Genomic DNA, 17949 nt, shown 5'->3' with positions numbered 1-17949 from the left:
AAAAGGTCTATTTAACGACTCTCCATTCACCCTAGTTTCATTATACGCCCCTAATACAGCACAACTTACCTTCATTAAAGAAATGCTATCTAAACTTGTCCTTTTCCAAGAAGGTGCAGTTATCATAGGCGGAGACTTTAATCAAATAGTTGACCCCAAATGGGATAAATCATTTAAGCTACACCCCCCCCCCCCAACTGTTTCTTCAGCTCCTTTGCAATTCATTCTGCAAAACGTTAACTTATGTGATATCTGAAGAATACAAAACCCTAGGGTCAAAGACTACACTTATTTTTCAGCTGTACACAATATTTTTACAAGAACTGATTCTTTTTTCATCTCTCCCTTTTTAATAAACCATATATCTCACACTAATATAGGACTCAGAACACTTTCCGACCATGCTTGGCTGGAGTGTACACTAAACATTACACCCCAAGAAAACACACGTATAATTGGTTTCTTAAACCAAGAAATTTGCACACAAATCGAGCAAGAGATTAAACTTTATTTTGAAAATAATTCGGATTGTGGTGTCTCCAAAGATATTGTATGGGACGCTATGAAGGCGGTCATCCGAGGCAAGTGTATCTCCCTGAACTCTGTCTATAAGAAGAGGAAACTAGAATTTAGACAAAACGTACTAGATAACATTAAAACATTAGCACAAAAACACAAGCAGACAGGCTCAAAAAATATACCATGAACTTTTGCTTGAAAGGAAAAAATTGGATCTGATGGAATCCTCCACTATTAGGAAAATTTTACTTTTTAAAAAACAGAGATATTGGCATAATCACCCTTGTTAAAATTGCTGACTTGGAAATTTAGGAAAGAAATAGGTGAAAAACATATCTATTTTATGGATCACCTAAGTAAAGTACATTCCTCCAACAAAAAAATCTTAGAAATTTTCCATCAATACTATGAACAGCTGTACGCTTCAACCAACTCTCTCTCCTCTTTAATAGATAAATCTTTACAATCCAACATAATAAACATATCCCAACAAAACTACAAGTTAATAGCTCATTGGTACCACACACCTCAATGGCTCTCCCACATAACGCCCCACGGCTCCTCCAATTGTTGGAGGAACTGTGGCTTCAAAGCATCTTACATCCACTGCGAGTGGGACTGTCCAAAAATCAGATCTTTCTGGACTCTAGTATGTGCTCATCTTTCAATCTTAATAGGCATTATAATCCCCGATACTCCAGAAGTTATACTTCTTAATAACTGGTCTGGCATACAACTGACATCCCCTAAAAAATCTGTAACTGTAAAACTTTTAACGGCCGCAAAAACGACTATCGCACAATCTTGGAAAAACCCAAAAAATTTGTCACTTGATTCCTGGTTCCTCAAGATTTGGGAACATATTGCTATGGACAAAATTCAGGCGGCCCTGGATCAAAAAGATCCCTACCAAGCGTATACCAATTATATAGCAATCTGGCTCTCAATTCTGGAAAAACTAGACAGTGATCTGTTCTATATTAATTCTTTCACAAAAAAATAAGGTGCATAAAGACCTCCTATTGCTATAAATCTACTTTTGGGATTTTTTTAAGTATACTAGGATTGTATAATAACTGCATAGTCATGTTTATACCGTTCCCATTTCCCCATTGTAGTTATTTAAGTAATTATATATTTGTAGACTGAATTGGTTCATATTTCTGCACTACCTTTCATATAATACTGATAGGTACTGTATTGCTAGCCTTCACCTTGTTATTTTGTAAGATATATACTTACCTGTCATATGTAAAGTGCATTACAATCCAATAAAGTTGTTTAAAATAAAAAACAAAATAAAATTGCACAATCAAGAGTGACACCCTTCTAAGATAATTGAAGGGTGTCATTCTGGTAAGGGTGCAGTGTAAATAACAGCAGTTCTGGGTTTACAACCGAGTATGTACTGGATGGATAGTGGTAACCAATCCCAACTCCTTGATGAGTGTCACTGTATGCTCCTTTGTGTCAACACCTATAAGTTCTTCCCCATTAAACAACTCAAGTGGATGCAAGAGATCAGTTTATTGAGGGACTGGCATGACAGACTAGATGACTGTTGCTAAAACTGGCTTTGGCGGGCAAGTGCCCCCTTACATATTCCTTAAGGACAACCATTAAAATATTCCAGCATTAGGTGCCAAAAGCATTCCCTCCCTCCAAGGTTCCTTCCCAGATGTCCCTTTGGATGCTGGTGCAAGCAAATATCTGTGAACGAGACTCCCTGACCATGACTTCTCCAGCACAGGGCAATAGTGGGTATGTGATGGTTACAAGACAGAGCATGATAGATAGTAAGCATAGCTGGGAGAGAAAGAGGTTACTACAGGGCAAGATGACTGTTCAGTGAGCTGCGGTTCAGAGTACAAAGGTTACAGGTCACCAACTCCATCATGGCAAAAGTGCCTCTTGACACTATGCTTAGCAACTGGTGCTTATTGCACACATTACATTTCAAGGTGGACACCTTAAAAATGTACATGAAATTGAGCTAAATTCTATCAAAACTAAGGTGATTTTTTTTCCTTTTAAAACCACTCACAAATTGTGGAACTAGCTATAAATCTGCAACTATTTTAAGAGAAAGCTGTGGAAGCAAAATGTATCCCATGTTATTTTTTTCCATTTTTACTGTATTAGGCTGAGATCACACACACACTAAATAATGCAGTTCACACAGTAACATCCAGGTGGAAAGTGCACTGAAAGTGGATTGAGAGTGCATTATTTAGTGTGTGTGATCACAGCAGGCCTTTAGCTAACCAGGGGACCACAGGGCTAGGCCCCCTGACAGGTTTTGAGGGCCCCTCACCCCCTTCCCATGGCCACCCCCTCCTGTGTGATTAAATTGCACCACTGCCCCTCCCGTGCCATTTCAAGGGCCCTCCAATCAGCTGATCGGCAGACTCTTTAAATCAATGTAGGAGGAAGAGGCTGGGGGCCATCCTCTCCAGCTTTCTGCACTCACTCCCATGGGCCCCTCCCCAGTGGCCTCCCCCATGCCCCCTAGCTATGGGGCTGGATTACAGCCTTTGTTAAGACTGGCAGCACATCCATCATGGCCTCCTGATTTTCCAAGGATTAAGATTTTGTATACCATAATGTGGTTATAATTTTTTTAAGTATTAATTGGAATGACTAAGCAGCAGGTCTTTTTTGAGCAGGAATACAGTTCCAGCTGGCTTGGTGTCAGGGGGTGTGGCCTACTATGCAAATGAGGTACTGCTGGGCTTTTTCTTTTTAAAAGCCCTGTGCAAAACAATGGTGATGTCAGGGGATGTGGCCTAATATGCAAATGACTCCATGCTGGACTTTTTCTATAAAGAAAGCCCTTCTAAGCAGTGTCCTCAGAACATAATAATTTTATACAATTATGTGGTCGATTAGGGTGACTGAGTATCCCTAGACTTTTTGGGGGGAGGGAGTACTACATTGCTCCAGATATGTATATGTGTTATCTCATTCATGAATGGGATGCTTCTCTTTGTCTTAACGTGGGAGCTTCTCTTTGACTCCTCCTTTCTTCCTGTCCCTCTCTCCTCATAGCTCTGCAAGCAGCAAGATGTACCTACAGGTCTCTCCTGTAGAACTTATATATTCTTACAGGAGCATATGTGATGCCAAAGTAGCTGGCCATTTGCAATAGGCAGGCCCAGCGCTAGGGCCTCAGGCCGGAACCAGCCCTGCAACCTCCTGCCTTGCCTGTGGGGAGGGCAGGCATGGCAGTGCAGGAGAGGAGGGCTTGGCGGGTTCCTGGTGCTTGCACAGTGCAGTCTCAGAGCACCTCCGAGACTGCGCTGCACTGGCATGGCTCACCCACAGCCCCTGCTCAGCCTTCTCAGGCAGACCTGAGAAGGCTGAGCAGGGGCTGCGGGTGAACCACACCACTTGGATGCTCTCGCCTTTAAGGCCAGAGCAGCTGGGTGGGGGGTGGGCTTCTCCTCTGAGATCAACTTCCCTTGTGAGGGGAGCTGAGCTCAGAGAAGCCTCTCCACCCAGCTGCTTTCACCTTTAAGGCCAGAGCAGTTGGGTGGGAGCGGTGTTCTCCTTTGAGATCAGCTTCCCTCATGACGGGAGCCAAGCTCAGAGAAGCATTTCTGCCTGGCTGCTTTCACCTTTAAGGCCAGAGCAGTCGGGGGGGGGGGGAGGATTCTCCTCCAAGCTTGGCTTCCTTCAAGGGAAGCCGGGCTCATTGGAAAGTGCACCGCCATGCACTGTCCCACTGCTCAGCTTCCCTGATTTGCAGCCTGGGAAGCTAAAGGCAGCAGGGTGGGGAGAGAGGGGGCACCCAACAGTGCCCTGTAGGCAAGGTGGTGCCCAAGGCGGCCACCTAGCTTGCCTACTTCCATGTGCTGGGCATGGTGATAGGGAATAGTATTCTTTAGATTAGGCTTTTCTCTCTCTTTTCACTGCAGTATGGATGTGAATGGAATCTGTCTCATTAAATGCAAGTTTCACAATTTTTGCAATATACTTTCTTGGACTTCTTTTACTGCATGCAATATCACACTCTTAAGACTTGGCAACTCTGCTATATTAGCTTATATAAATCCCCAATAAAAAAAGGAAATAAAAAGAGTCTAGGATTTTAAGTCATTTCAGTGCAAGATATGAATGACTTCAGTGCATTTGGGGATCCCCTCCCAATTCCAAGCAATCTAATTTATTAGAGTCACTGATAAAGAAGTAGCAGGTTATGCCTAGTTTGTATTTATTGTATAAAAGGGTTTTTTAAAATAATGTTTAGATTTAATGGGTTTAAGAATTGTGTTAATGATGATGAGCTTGAAATTTAAAAAAAAACAAAAAACCAGGGAGCTGAGATGTGCACTACAAAAGCCACTTACCAAATTTCTGCAATCAGATTTGTGTGCATGGATCCCTGTGGCTGAAGGATTTTAAAGTATGCCATATTTGTTTTCCCCCTTGTTTTCACAGCTTGTGTCACAAATCTAATGTAGTCTCAACCCTAGGAAAAGTTGTACCCTCTGATTATTTTACCTGTGTCCAGTATTCACTGGAATATACCAGAATTTGGAATAAGATTGAAAATTCACAGAATATTCTCTTAAGGTTAAGAAATCATCCTAAAATGGTTCCTTGAAGACATAAAATAATTTTGATACTTAAACAATCTCAACCATTACCTTGTTCAGTAAATTTATACACATAAAAACCGAATTCATGAACACTGTCATGAATGTCCAGGACAAAAAATTTGAATTCTGCCTATATTCCATTCTTATGAAAAGTGATTAGTTCACAAGATAACGTAGAAAGAGTTCTTTTAGTCATGTAGTTTTGGAATATTTATTTAATTTTCACAGAGCCTTTTGCCATACTATAAACCAGGAGTGTCAAACGTGACCCATGGACTGGATCAGGCCCCTGGAGGGTTCCTATCAGGCCTGCAAGCAACTTACTGTTGTCTGCTTCCTTCTCCCTCTCTTGCTTCCTTCTGCATCACAGCTTGCTTTGTCAGGCTTGCTTAATCAAGCCACAGAGCAAAGTCTCCGTTTTCTCCATTGACTGACCAGCACATGAAGCAACTTATGTACAAAAGCTTGCAATGCCAGGCATTCCATATTTTTCTCTGGGTTTTAAGGTCAAAGCATTGACCATGAGATTTCTGTAATGAATGTCGGTAAATCAAAAGTAGGTTTGCAACTTACAGATACACACACCTTAACAACACCTGAACAGCAAACTCAAGTTTGCTACAGCACAGATGTTGTCTCCAGACCTTGATGCAATAATTCAGAGCAAGGGGTGTAATTTATCAGAGACTGTTAAATGAACAAAATATTGCAAGAGTGCTAGTCTTTTAAGCATATATATTTTTTAAAAAAATTAAATCTTCAATTTTGTTTGTGTCCTTTATATAGTTTATATCTCTGCTACCTGGCATTACATCTTATGACACACATGGCCCAGCCTGACAAGGTCTCATTTATGTCAGATCTGGCCCTCATGAGTTTGACACCCCTGCAAACTATTTTTGAAACTCTCCTTTGTTTCTGAAGTGATTTGCTACGTGAGCTAGAAGTCTGCAGCATCTCAAGAACACAAGCCTCCTGAGAAACTGGTTGAAAGGTGTTCTGGATTCTGGCTTTGTGGCATACTGACAGGATCAGACAGCAATTGATAGCAACAGTTCCCTTAAAATAATTAGGTAGAATTATTCAGGCCTAGGGCTGCATAGGAATCACTCTTTTTAACTTGTGGTAAAAAAGGCCTTCTCTATGGGAAAAGATGATTACTGCTTCTTAAAAACACCCTTTTAAATATCTGAAAATGATCAGCATGTCTGGCCCATTCTCCAGTATTCTTTTCTCCAGGTCAGATTACAGTACTGAGTATCTTCAGTGAGAGCTAAGAGTATGTGTACATGAATATTCCTTCAGATTCATTGAAACAGATTTCCTCAAATACTACACATAGGTGATGGTGAAGTTAGTAGTCAGGAAGAGCTAATTAGAGTCAAGATGCCTAAGTAACTGAGCAATCAATTCAGCTAAGATTGTAATAACACATTAAGTAAGTCATGTAAATAGCAGCAAATTGGCATACTGATAATAAAGGAGTTAACAACAGACGTGAGAACTGTAGCACCCAAGACCAACAAAGTTTCATTCCTGTGTATAAATGAGAACTGAGAAACTTAGCATGGTACCAGAGCTTGCAATAAACCCAGATGCCAACTTTGCTATACATACACCCAGACAACAAAGTCACTGAACTGGATCACTCAGTTATTTAGGCATCTGACTGTAATTGCCCCCCCAAGTCGGAATGAAGAGGCTGACAAAGTATGTTTGGTAAAATGGGCCACTTTATTGAACATAACCTTAATGTAACTAGCATGGCAAGGGTTACCAGAAGCTGGACAAACCCCGGGGTCATCCCATGACCCTTCCTTGTCCAAGTGTGAGTGAGCCACCCTGCCCTTGACATGAGCCACAGATTTGGCTCATGGCAGGCTGGTCAGGCCAGATCATCCTACCCCACACTGGCATAATCACCCAGGAAGAGCCATTCTTGTGGGGAGGCATCACACAATCGGCATTATGCAACATTGAGCCATGGAGCCCATCTGCAGCTCCTGCTGATCGCTTGCACTCAACTGGTGCGGTGCCCTGTGTGCTCACCTGGGCTTCTGTAACCCCTTGCTCATTCTGCCAACGCCAATGGCAAGCCTCTGCTTAGGCATTAGCGCCCCACCGGGCAGCCCAGAGCGGCCCGAAGCCCTTGCCGGAGCTCCTCCAGAAAGGCCCTGTTACCCGCATCTGATAGATGCACTCCGTCAGGTCTATACAGCGTGATGCAGCTGACTCGAATTGCTGGGTGTGGCAAGAAATTCCCCAGACCACCTTCCATTGCCTTTTGAAGGGCCTGGTTCGCTTTTCTCCTAGCCCTTTTGATGCCCGCTGGGTCCCAAGCCCCTCGCCAGACCCGACAAGACAGGATGGCAGACAACACTAGGCGGACCCCAGGCCACCTCCCCACGATGACCTGCAGGTTCGCCACCGCCTATAGAGAAAGGGCCTTCCCTTTCATCCACCCAAGGTCATTCCCTCCAAGGTGTATGACCAGTATATTGGGAGAAGGACCCCTCCTCCCCTGAAATAAGAGAGGCAGCAGACCGGGCCAACGAAGCCCACGGCGACCCTGCCACTCAACCGTGGCCCATTTGCTGAGACCCAATTGTGAACCAACTGAAGACCTCCGTGTGTAGCGGGCCGCCCAGAACACAAAACTGTGCCCACAGACAAGGATACGCAGCCTCTCCTGACGAGCCACAGCACCTGAAAAGAAAAAACAGTCAACCAAGAACCTAACATGCCCGACAAAGGCCTAACCTGTTAGAAAAAAGGTTAACAATGTTCAAACTGAAGGAAGCAAAGGGTGCACATAAGAGCGGTAGGCCGCGGAATGCCACCAACCAACTCTCTGTATTTCAGGGCCTGGGTACCCCATTGCTGCCGCTGTGGAGGCCGCTCCGATCCTGAACGAATGGGTACCAAATTTGACCCCTCTTGAGCCCCAATTTATCCACAGCTGGAGCAGTTACAGCCCAAAATTGGAATTTGGTAAACGGGGCCCCATCCCTATGACAAAATAATTGAAATTAATAATTGAAACGTACTGCTTCAGTGCCCTAACTGGGCACAATTCAGACTTCCCGCACAGTCCGAGTATAACAGCTGCACCCTTGCCCGCCTGATCTGTCTTGGATCACCTAACCATTAATACCACTTGCTCACCCTTAAAGGTGACATCGCTGGCCCTCAAAGCACAGTTAGACTGATCCTTACAGGACCGTGAAACCAGCTCGCTAACTCTCAGGGCCCCAAAAAAGGCTGTTAGTGCTGCTGCATGAAACAAGGCAACTTCGAAGGGTGACACACACACCTTTGGCCAAATCTGACCCAACCCCCTAAGCATGGTGGGTGAAATAGGCTGCCGTGAGTCAGCCCTAAACCCTCTTTCCCTGGACCAACCCTCCAGCATCTTCTTAACCCTAAAGTCCCGGTGTTCTCAGTAATTCCCTGGGCCTTACTGACAAAGGCAATGGCCACCAGCTGCCCTCTTATAGATTTAACTGCCAAGCCTTTTTCCTTTTGATATACCAAAAAGTGCATCAAATGGGGCACAGACACCAGCCAAATGTCCTGTAGTCCTGCGGCAGTTCTAAACCCCTTAAATTGCCGGACGGCCTGCTCGTACGCTCTTCTGGTACTTGCTGCCAAGGCTAAACTGATTGCCCTACCAGCTTCAACCCTCCAAGCTGCCACAGGTCCTGAGGCATCCTGACCGGCAAGGGGTCGGCTTCCGGAGCCAGCTGGCGAAAACACTCCATCTATTGGCGAGACAGGGCGTCTGCCACACCATTACCAACACCCGGAACGTGCCTGGCCATAAACAGCAGGTTCAATTGAAGGCAGCGCAGCGTAAAGGCTCGGACCAGATTCATTACTGGTGCAGATCTGGAGGACAATGAGTTAATCACATGGACCACTGCCAAATTGTCACACCAAAAATGCACCACATGGTTGGCCAGTTGATCCCCCCAAAGCCACAATGCTACAACAATAGGAAAAAATTCCAAAAATATTAAATCTCTACAGAGCCAGCCAGCCAACCATTCCCTGGGCCACCTTTCCGCGCACTAATGCCCCCGAAAAAACACCCCAAAACCAATGGAACCCACTGCACCAGAATTTATCTGGAGGTCAGCTTCAATTCGCATGTCCTCCCTCCAAAAGGAGATCCCATTAAAGGATTCCATTTTTTTTTCTCAAACTTCCAGATCTTTCCTCATACCTGCAGTTATCCTCATTCTATGATGAGGCAAGCGGAGGGAACCCATTGCATCGCATTTTCGCCTAAGGAAAGCCCTTCCCGGGGCAACTACTTTACATATAAAGTTCAAATGCCCAACAAGCTGCTGTAGTTTGAGCAAAGACACCTTCCTCTGCCCCATAAATGTTGCAATGAGCACCCTCAGACCCTGGACCTTGTCCTCAGGAAGCCATGAAGCTTGCCTACAGGTGTCCAACTCAATGCTCAAAAATGTCAAAACTGATGACGGGCCCTCGGTCTTTTTGTGCGCCAGTGGTACCCCAAGCTCCGCTGCCAGTTGAACAAATGCTTCCATTAATCTGGCACATTGCCCTGAGCCCGCCAGGCCCACAAAAAGAAAATCGTCAAGGTAATGAACCGTCTTGGTCAACCCCAACTTAACTTGTAGCACCCATTCCAAAAAGGAACTGAAATGCTCAAAGGCTGCACAAGAAATTGAGCAACCCATTGGCAGGGCATGGTCCATGAAATATTTACCATCAAACATAAAACCCAACAACTCAAAATCCTGGGGTGGACAGGTAACAAGCGAAATGCCGACTTAATGTTGCATTTTGCCATTTCAGCACCCCTACCGCCTGGTCAAAGGAGGTGTATCACACAGAAAAAAGCTGGTCAGGGAAGGCGTCGTTAACCAAGCCACCCTTAGGGTATGACAGGTGGTGAATGAGGCGATACTCCCCAGGTGCCTTCTTTGGCACCACCCCAAGGGGTGACACCTTCAAGTTGGGCACCAGAGGGGCATCAAAGGGGCCAATCACCCGACCTTCCCTGCACTTCTTGGCAATTTTTTCCCAAACAACCTGCTCCATACCCCTAACTGAACAAAGATTGGATGCCATACTAGGTGCCCGGGTACCTTGATATGGGATCCAGAACCCATGGGTAAAACCCTCCAGCAAATAGATTCCGTCTGCAACTAAAGGATACCCCTTCAATAACTCTCTAAATATTTTCACCAGAATGGGGGTGGGACCCTTTACCAGGCTGTGTAAGGTTACCCCCTCCTCCAGATCGCTTGGTGCCGCTTCTCGTCTTGGCTTTTATGCAGGATGAAAAAGCATGCGACCCCCTGCACAATGGGCATTCATGCTTGAACTTACAAGCTTTCCTTGAGCAAACTCCCTGGGATGTAAATTCCCAACATAACAGCCGGGGTTGAAACAAATGGCCTGCTACAGTGTGGGCTCCTGGTGGGCTCTGTAGTTTCTGAACAATGTGACCGCTATCAGCCCGATCACTGGCATTGGGTTTAGCTGGGGACATCAGCTGAAGCCACAACTGTTGGTTTATCTGATTCCATGGAAGAGCAGGGTTAATTGCTGCCCTCATATGAAAGGCTTCATCGTACTGCAACCAGGCAGCACCAACAAAGTCAGTGTATGCCCGATAGATAATATCGCAGTACTGAAACAGAGGTGCAGCCCTAAAAGGCTGTGCCCGCGCAATAACCCCAGCATAGATCAGGAAACCTGGCAACCAGTTGGCCCAAGTCCTGTCCACCTTCCTGCGTTTTAGCTTTTTCTTCTCTTTCTCATCAAGGTTGTCCTTCTCCTTCTTCTCGAGCTCCCTGTATAACAGGCTGAATACGTCCACGTATTTGTCCCACAAAATCTTTTCACACGTAGCCGGGGTCAAATGGTCCCCCAACGGCATTGCCGTATCACCAAAGGGGAGGGCCTGAAATGGTACTGACCCATAAGGATTGGGCAAATAACCCCATGTGGTCCACTGGCCATCAGGCCACCCTGTTTGCTGTGGCGGCATCATCTGCCCACCCCATGGGAGGACCCTGGTAGCTGACTGCACTAGGATACCCTGTGAAGATGCTGATGCCGTAACCCCCAGTTGGGACTGGAGAACCCCTTCTAAGCCAACTTGATTCATATTTTGCTGAGAAGGTCCAGCTACTGCCCATGATGGACCGGGTTGACCAGGATATGACCAAAGCACCCCCTGCCCCGCCAGGGGAGAAGAACCACTAACCGTACCACCTCCCATTGGTGTTGTAGGGGGGGGCCCAGGGGCCCCAGGGCCATGTCTGCACTTGTTGTGGCTGCAAGTACTTACCCTCAACCCCGGGTGGTGCCACCACCACCGCCACCAGTGCTAACTGGGCCGGCTGCTCCTGATCCACCACAAGCTCTTGTACTTCTACACCTCCATCCAACTCATCTTCAACATCCAGTTCCATCTCCAGGGTTTGCACACCAGTCTTCTCCCTGCCGCCACTGCTATCCTGCAATGCAGAAAGCCATGCGAGTACCTCCCGTTCAAAAGTCATAGTGCCCGACTGCCCTGTGACCCTAGAACGCCCGGTCCACACCGAAGACTCCCCAGCAGAACCCCTTTCCCGCTCTAAGGCCCAAATCCTATCAATGATTGCCAGCCGCATGCGCTTTGTGTCCTCTGCCCCAGTGTCCGGATTGGCCTTCTGCACCCTCTTCCCAGGGGCCTTAGCAGGCTGCTTCCCCTTGGGAGCTCCCTGCCCCTTTTTTGGTCCCATCGTAACTGGGGGGGGCGAGAGTAAAGGCAAACACACCAATTGAATGCCTCCCTCTCTACTGAATTATGAACGTCCCCCCCAACACAACCAGCCAAACTTCTCCAATTGTATGCAAGGGGGGGTAGAGTAATGCCACTCCCCTCTTAACCTGATGGGCCCGCGTCCTCCCTGAAATTCACCCACACAATTTTCAAGGCACCCAGCAGCAGGGCTCCCCGATGCACACAGGCCCTCACAACCAGAGAGCCCCACCCCTGCACAAGCCTACAGCCCCCCCCCCAACAACAGCACCGCAAACCAGCTGGCCAAAACACCACCCGCAGGATGCCCGCTCCACCGCCACTTGATAGCAGGCGCTTTAAGATTGGCTCCCCGCCAAGACTCTTGGCCATCTGAAACACTCTGTAGCCAAGAGCAACGTTCCAAACTGAGAGCCACAAAAGAACTGCGTGGCTCAGGGCGGGATCGGGACTCTTATAGTCCCGACGCTCCAGCCCCCAAGGAAGGGATGCCCAGGAAGACGGCACAGCCTCCTCCTCCAACAAGGAGGCAACCATGGCCCCCCAGCCTATGGCCGCTGTTGCGGCGCGGCTGGAGATGGGCCGAATTACCTCTTCCTAGCTACTACCCTTCTCTATGTAATATTTGAGGAAATCTGTTTCAATGAATCTGAAGGAGTGTACATGTATACATGCTAAGTCTTTCAGTTCTTGTTTTTACCCAGTATTGAACTTTGTTTGTCTTGAATGTGTCACTGGATTTAAACTTAATTCTCACATCTGCTTGTTAACTTTAGTACTTGTATGCTAATTTACAGATTCACAGGTCTTGCCTTAATCTAATCTCAGCTATAATACGAAGTTCTTATAGTTTTTATTTAGTTATTCCTTAGGTTTTATCCCACCATCTCCTGCGAAGTGGGCTCATCTAGACTCTAACTAGCCCTTCCTGACTACCAACCCCCTATATATAATGGTTGAGGAAATTCTGTTTCACTGTATCTGAGGAAGTATGCTTGCGTACAAAAGCTTACACCTTGAATGAAACTTTGTTGGTCTTAAAGGTGCCATTGGATTTAAACATTGTTCTGCTGCTTCAGACCTACATGGCTACCCACCTGAACCTAACTTTATAACACAGTAAGTCTTTGTTGCTTTACAAGGTAATGCTGAGTATTTAAAATGGAGCAGAGCTAAGTTTTACTTGAAGCATTCAGTGTTTCAGAATCTAATGCTTGGTAAGTTTCCCTGGGCTCTGCTTTTTAAACTCTTATTTAATGGCTGATTTGCAGAGCAAATATTTTGTCACATTTCAAGAACAAAATGTTCTTTGCAGGACTGTATGGCTGACAAGGTTGAAGCTAAGCTTCTTGAAATTATATCCAACATGGAATCTATTGCCAAATGGGCTTTTGTTTTACTTTAGAGATGAACCTCTCTAATATTTCACACTATTTCAATTACAGTCCACAGCACCCAGACTATGTGAATTCTTGTGCTAAATTTAATCAAGCACTCTTTCAAGGTGGAAAAGAACATATCTTTGGAAGTAATGGAAAGAGACAAATGGAATCAGTCTTGAGGATCTTGGCTCTATCCATTGTATACCAAAGGATTTTCCAGAGCCAAGACCTTCAACAACAACTGAAGCCTGAAACTGTATAATGTTAAAACTTAAAACCATCAGGTATGAAATCTATGAAAAATGGTACACTTCATCTGGACTGTAGAATCAACAAGAATCTAATAAAGTTAATCAGATCATCACCGTTCAAGTGCACATCAATTTGAATTGTTTCTCCATTATGAAGTGCTTGTCTGTAAATTATTGCAGAGAAAGCCATTTTCAAATTAATGTTTGAGCTATTAGAAAATACAAAGGGCATTTTCATTAATTAGAGACAGCTTCCCCCCAACTCCTTCCATCATTACCTTTGCTACCCAGAATCAGTTTAGAGCTCAGATTTATTGACATATATGATTCAGTGGCACTATTTGCTTATAGTTCACCCTATACCTGGTGGAATAAACTCATTAAGCGTAAATGAATAGTTATGCAGTCATCATCTGAAATGAGTCAGTGCAGTCCTCTGAAGTCATTATGAACTGCCTGAACACAGCTGGAATAAAAGTCTCTCTGAAGGTTATTGCTTCCATTCTCAAAGTTTAGCTAACATTTATCTCCATTATTGTCACAGAACAAATCTTAGGCTCCTGGTTAAAGATAAAGGGATACTCATTTTATGAGAGGTGGGTGCTCTTCCATTACATAAAGGACATGAAACCTGGAGGAGCTTGGAATCTCTTCTGTATCCAGCCACAAACAAGTGATTGCCATTGTCAACGTTGATAGCACAGGCCATTTGTTTAGTCTGGCATGGATGGGCCCTGATACATTGATGAGAACTACACACATACAGCATAGGTTTCTAGATGCAGGCATCCAACTGGGAGATCCATGTGGACAACATATACTTTATCATCTAGGTACCAATGTGGTGAGGGAATCTACAGAGACATTTGATACTATAGGGAAACTTTTTTTTTTGCTAGATCAAAGCAACAAGCTGTGATCTATGCCTATTAAAAAGTGATCGGGAAGGCATGAAGAAGATAATAAATATGCAACAATTAAGTAAAAATGAAAATAAAACAGAAGCATTTGTTTGGTCTAGCAAAAAAGGTCCATGTTAGAAGGATGCTTTTGTATGGCCAGCTTCCTTGATGGATTATGAGCATCTGCTAAAAAAGATATTATCTACACATAGATCATTTGGTTGTGATTAAAACAAGTAAACACATAGATCTCTGGTGACTGAATCCAGTATTAAATCTTCTGATTCTGATTAAATCCATTAAGCAGGGCTGGATGTTCAGTAATGATCTCTGAACAAATGACTAAATATCAACCCTACCAAGACCTGGTTAGATCTAATTTTGGAGGGAAGAATTCTCTTTCTTACTCTCATAGAAAAGTATTGTCAAGCTGACGGTGACAAGTAGATGTTTCAGTGGCACATGCAGAACCTTGTGCAAACATTTCTGGATTGGGAACACTGTTCCATAGATGCAAAGGTTCCTGAATAAGAACATGCATTTAGCCATTTTCCTCTTTCTGATGAGGTGTTATGAACAACTGACATTTGTCAAGGGGATCACGGCATGTTCTATATTTATATTTTATTGTTTTATATTATGGTTCTAAAACAAGTCTGGAAAATTCTTACAAAATATATGTTTGCAGAATGCTTCACTTTATGTAACTTTGCAAAGTGGCCATCTACTCAAAGCAGGCTCTGGAACAGATGATGCCAAAGGTCCCTGGCTCTAATACAATTAACTGATTTTATTAGTACTCTCATAACTTGTTTCAAGTAATTCAGTTTTCCTCTGAGTGCTTACTGAGTATTATAAAGCAATGAAGCTTTGGATCAAGTCATAGATGCTGCCGTCATCTGTTGTTTCAGAAACCAGCTTCATCATCATTATTTTCCTGTTAATGGCAGATAGTCTTGTGATTGCCATAGTTACATTCCCTTCTTGTATCTTTCTTCACTAGCATTTCCTTCAAAATATTTAACAGTATATCAATAAGTCCAGAATAGGAGGAACAGGAAAATCTACTGCAGCATCTATGTGTGGTGTAAACATTTTGTTGCATAACAACAAGCCAGCTAGGGTTACCATTTCCCAGGTGGGAATGGGGGATCCCCTCCTTTTGCAGGCTTCTGCCTGCTGGTGGCCATCTAGCCAGTAGGAGGAACTCCCCTCCCAAACAGTGACATCATGAGCAATGTGTTAATGTCACCCAGAAGTGATATAAGCATGTTGGTGACATTTGGAGAGGGGGTAATGCTGTAGTTTTTGGGCAAAACTCTATGGTTTGAGGGAAAATTTACCATAGAATTTTGCCCCAAAACAGTGTTGCACCTGACATCATTGGTGTGTCTATGTCACTCCCTAAACCTAAACCATTTTCTATTGTATATAACTGTAGTTTCATATGTCCAACTTTTCAAAAATGTCATCTCCTCACAGGATTTGAGACATGTTCTTTAGTGCCTGCACATTTCACACGTGCAGTACAGGCTCAACGCCCAGTGGTGCCCTCGGCAGACTTGCTGCCTGCTGTCTCCTTCACAGCACCCCCCACACCCCTCTGTGGCTCAACCCTCCTCCTCCTGCTTTTCCTCCTCCCTCTCTTCCCCACCCCATGTCAATTTTAACACTGGAATGGGGCTCTAGCACTACATTTCCAGCTATCTAAAGGCGCACACACACCACCGATAAGCTGATCGGCAAGGGGGGGTGCACATGCACCTTTAGATAGCTGGGAATGTGGTGCTGGGAATGCGGTGCAATGCCATTTCGGTATTGAAATTGACATGACGTGGGGAAGGGAAGGAGGAGAAGGATGGGAAGCAGGCAAACGAGATGCTTACCTAGGGAGGAGGGGGGAAGGCCGAATTTGGCACACCCACCCTGCTGGCATCCTAGGCAACTGCAAAGGTTGCCTAGTGGGCAAGCCGGCCCTGCATGCCTAGCATGAGGCTCGCCTATTGGGTTCCAATGTTCCCTGGAGAGCATGACTTTAGAACTTACCTAATACACTACTTTAGCTGAACACTGCAGGAAATGTTCTGCCATGATAGACAAGCTGGTTTTCAGGGAAGCTTGTACATATCCCCTGTTCTTAGTGAAGAACTCCAGATAACCTTCCACAGTTTCTTAGAATAGTGGTATTCTGGTAAACCAGAACAAGCATTTGTGTGTTTGTACATCTCAATTACATACCTTTCCTCTTTCATCAAAATGAAAGGTCATTGTGTCGGGCAGACACATAGCTAAATAAACAGGCAAAAGCAACCTGAAAAGTTTGTAATGAAAGATACCTTCATTTTTATGCAAACATTATTTTATAAAACTTAGATTGCAACTGACCCAAAGAAGATCACACATGATTGGGAAGTATTATAAGAAGTTATGGAGAGAAGTCCATTCCAGGAGGTACAATCCTAACAATATAGAAGAAATAGCTGGTTTTGCTTATCTTTGCCTCTGCTAATGAACAAATCTAATTAGATTTGGATCACTTTGCCATTATAACACTGTATTCAAGATCTTAATACTGGCACTACTATTTTACTGCTTTTCATGGCAATTTCTTAATCCTTGGGGAAAACAATATTGTTTACAACCCTATCAGTTGCAGCTCAATATTCACATATTGCAAGCAATGCAATCAGTCTCATCATGAAAAGCTGAAACATGGCTGAGAACAGCATTATTTACTGATAGGTTTTTCGCCTTTGTTGTGAACCGAAATGAAAGAAACGGTATGCTTCTGTTTATGTTATTGTCTCAATCATGCTCAAAATGTAAAAGTAGTCCTTCAGTAAATATAATACAGATTTGCCAACTTGTTTTCTTAAATAAATAAATAGGATGCACACAATTCAGATTTTTAGCCAGCATGTGTTTGTTGCCATGTTCACATACAGGAACCTTGTTCCTCAGGATGAAAATCCTGGTTCGAACCTCATTCTCTTGAACTATGACAAAAAGATGTAATCAAGCATGTTGGTTGCTGGAGGGTTTAAAACTCAGTTTAGGGTGGGGGTACTACCACAATTAACTCACATACCAGAATTTGTATGCATGAGTAAATGGAAAGAGTTCCAAATCAGGGTTCATAGTGCAAGAAGAGGAAGCCCGGTCCCCTGAATCCTCTTCATTTATTAACAGGTTTGTCTAGACACTCATGTGCTTTTAAATTTTGTGCAGTGACTCATCTCAATTTTTGCTCATAATTTACACTCTCAGGTCTCTTGCTACAAGGTTATGTATGACATAATCAAAGTGAATTATTTAAAATTGTAGGAATATATCTAAAACAATATCACTCTTCCCCTTTATTCTCACTACAGTTATGAGAACTGGACCCAGAAAGGAAAATGCTTCTTCAAGCTGGGCTAACACAACAGAGATTCTCCCTGGGAGGAGTTATCACCGTAGCTCAGGAGTGTCAAATATACAGCCCATGGGATGGATCTGGCCTGT

Source organism: Heteronotia binoei, chromosome 8, assembly GCF_032191835.1.
Source record: "Heteronotia binoei isolate CCM8104 ecotype False Entrance Well chromosome 8, APGP_CSIRO_Hbin_v1, whole genome shotgun sequence".
NCBI classification, from domain to species: domain Eukaryota; kingdom Metazoa; phylum Chordata; class Lepidosauria; order Squamata; family Gekkonidae; genus Heteronotia; species Heteronotia binoei.
Note: the sequence above shows the minus strand (reverse complement) of the source record.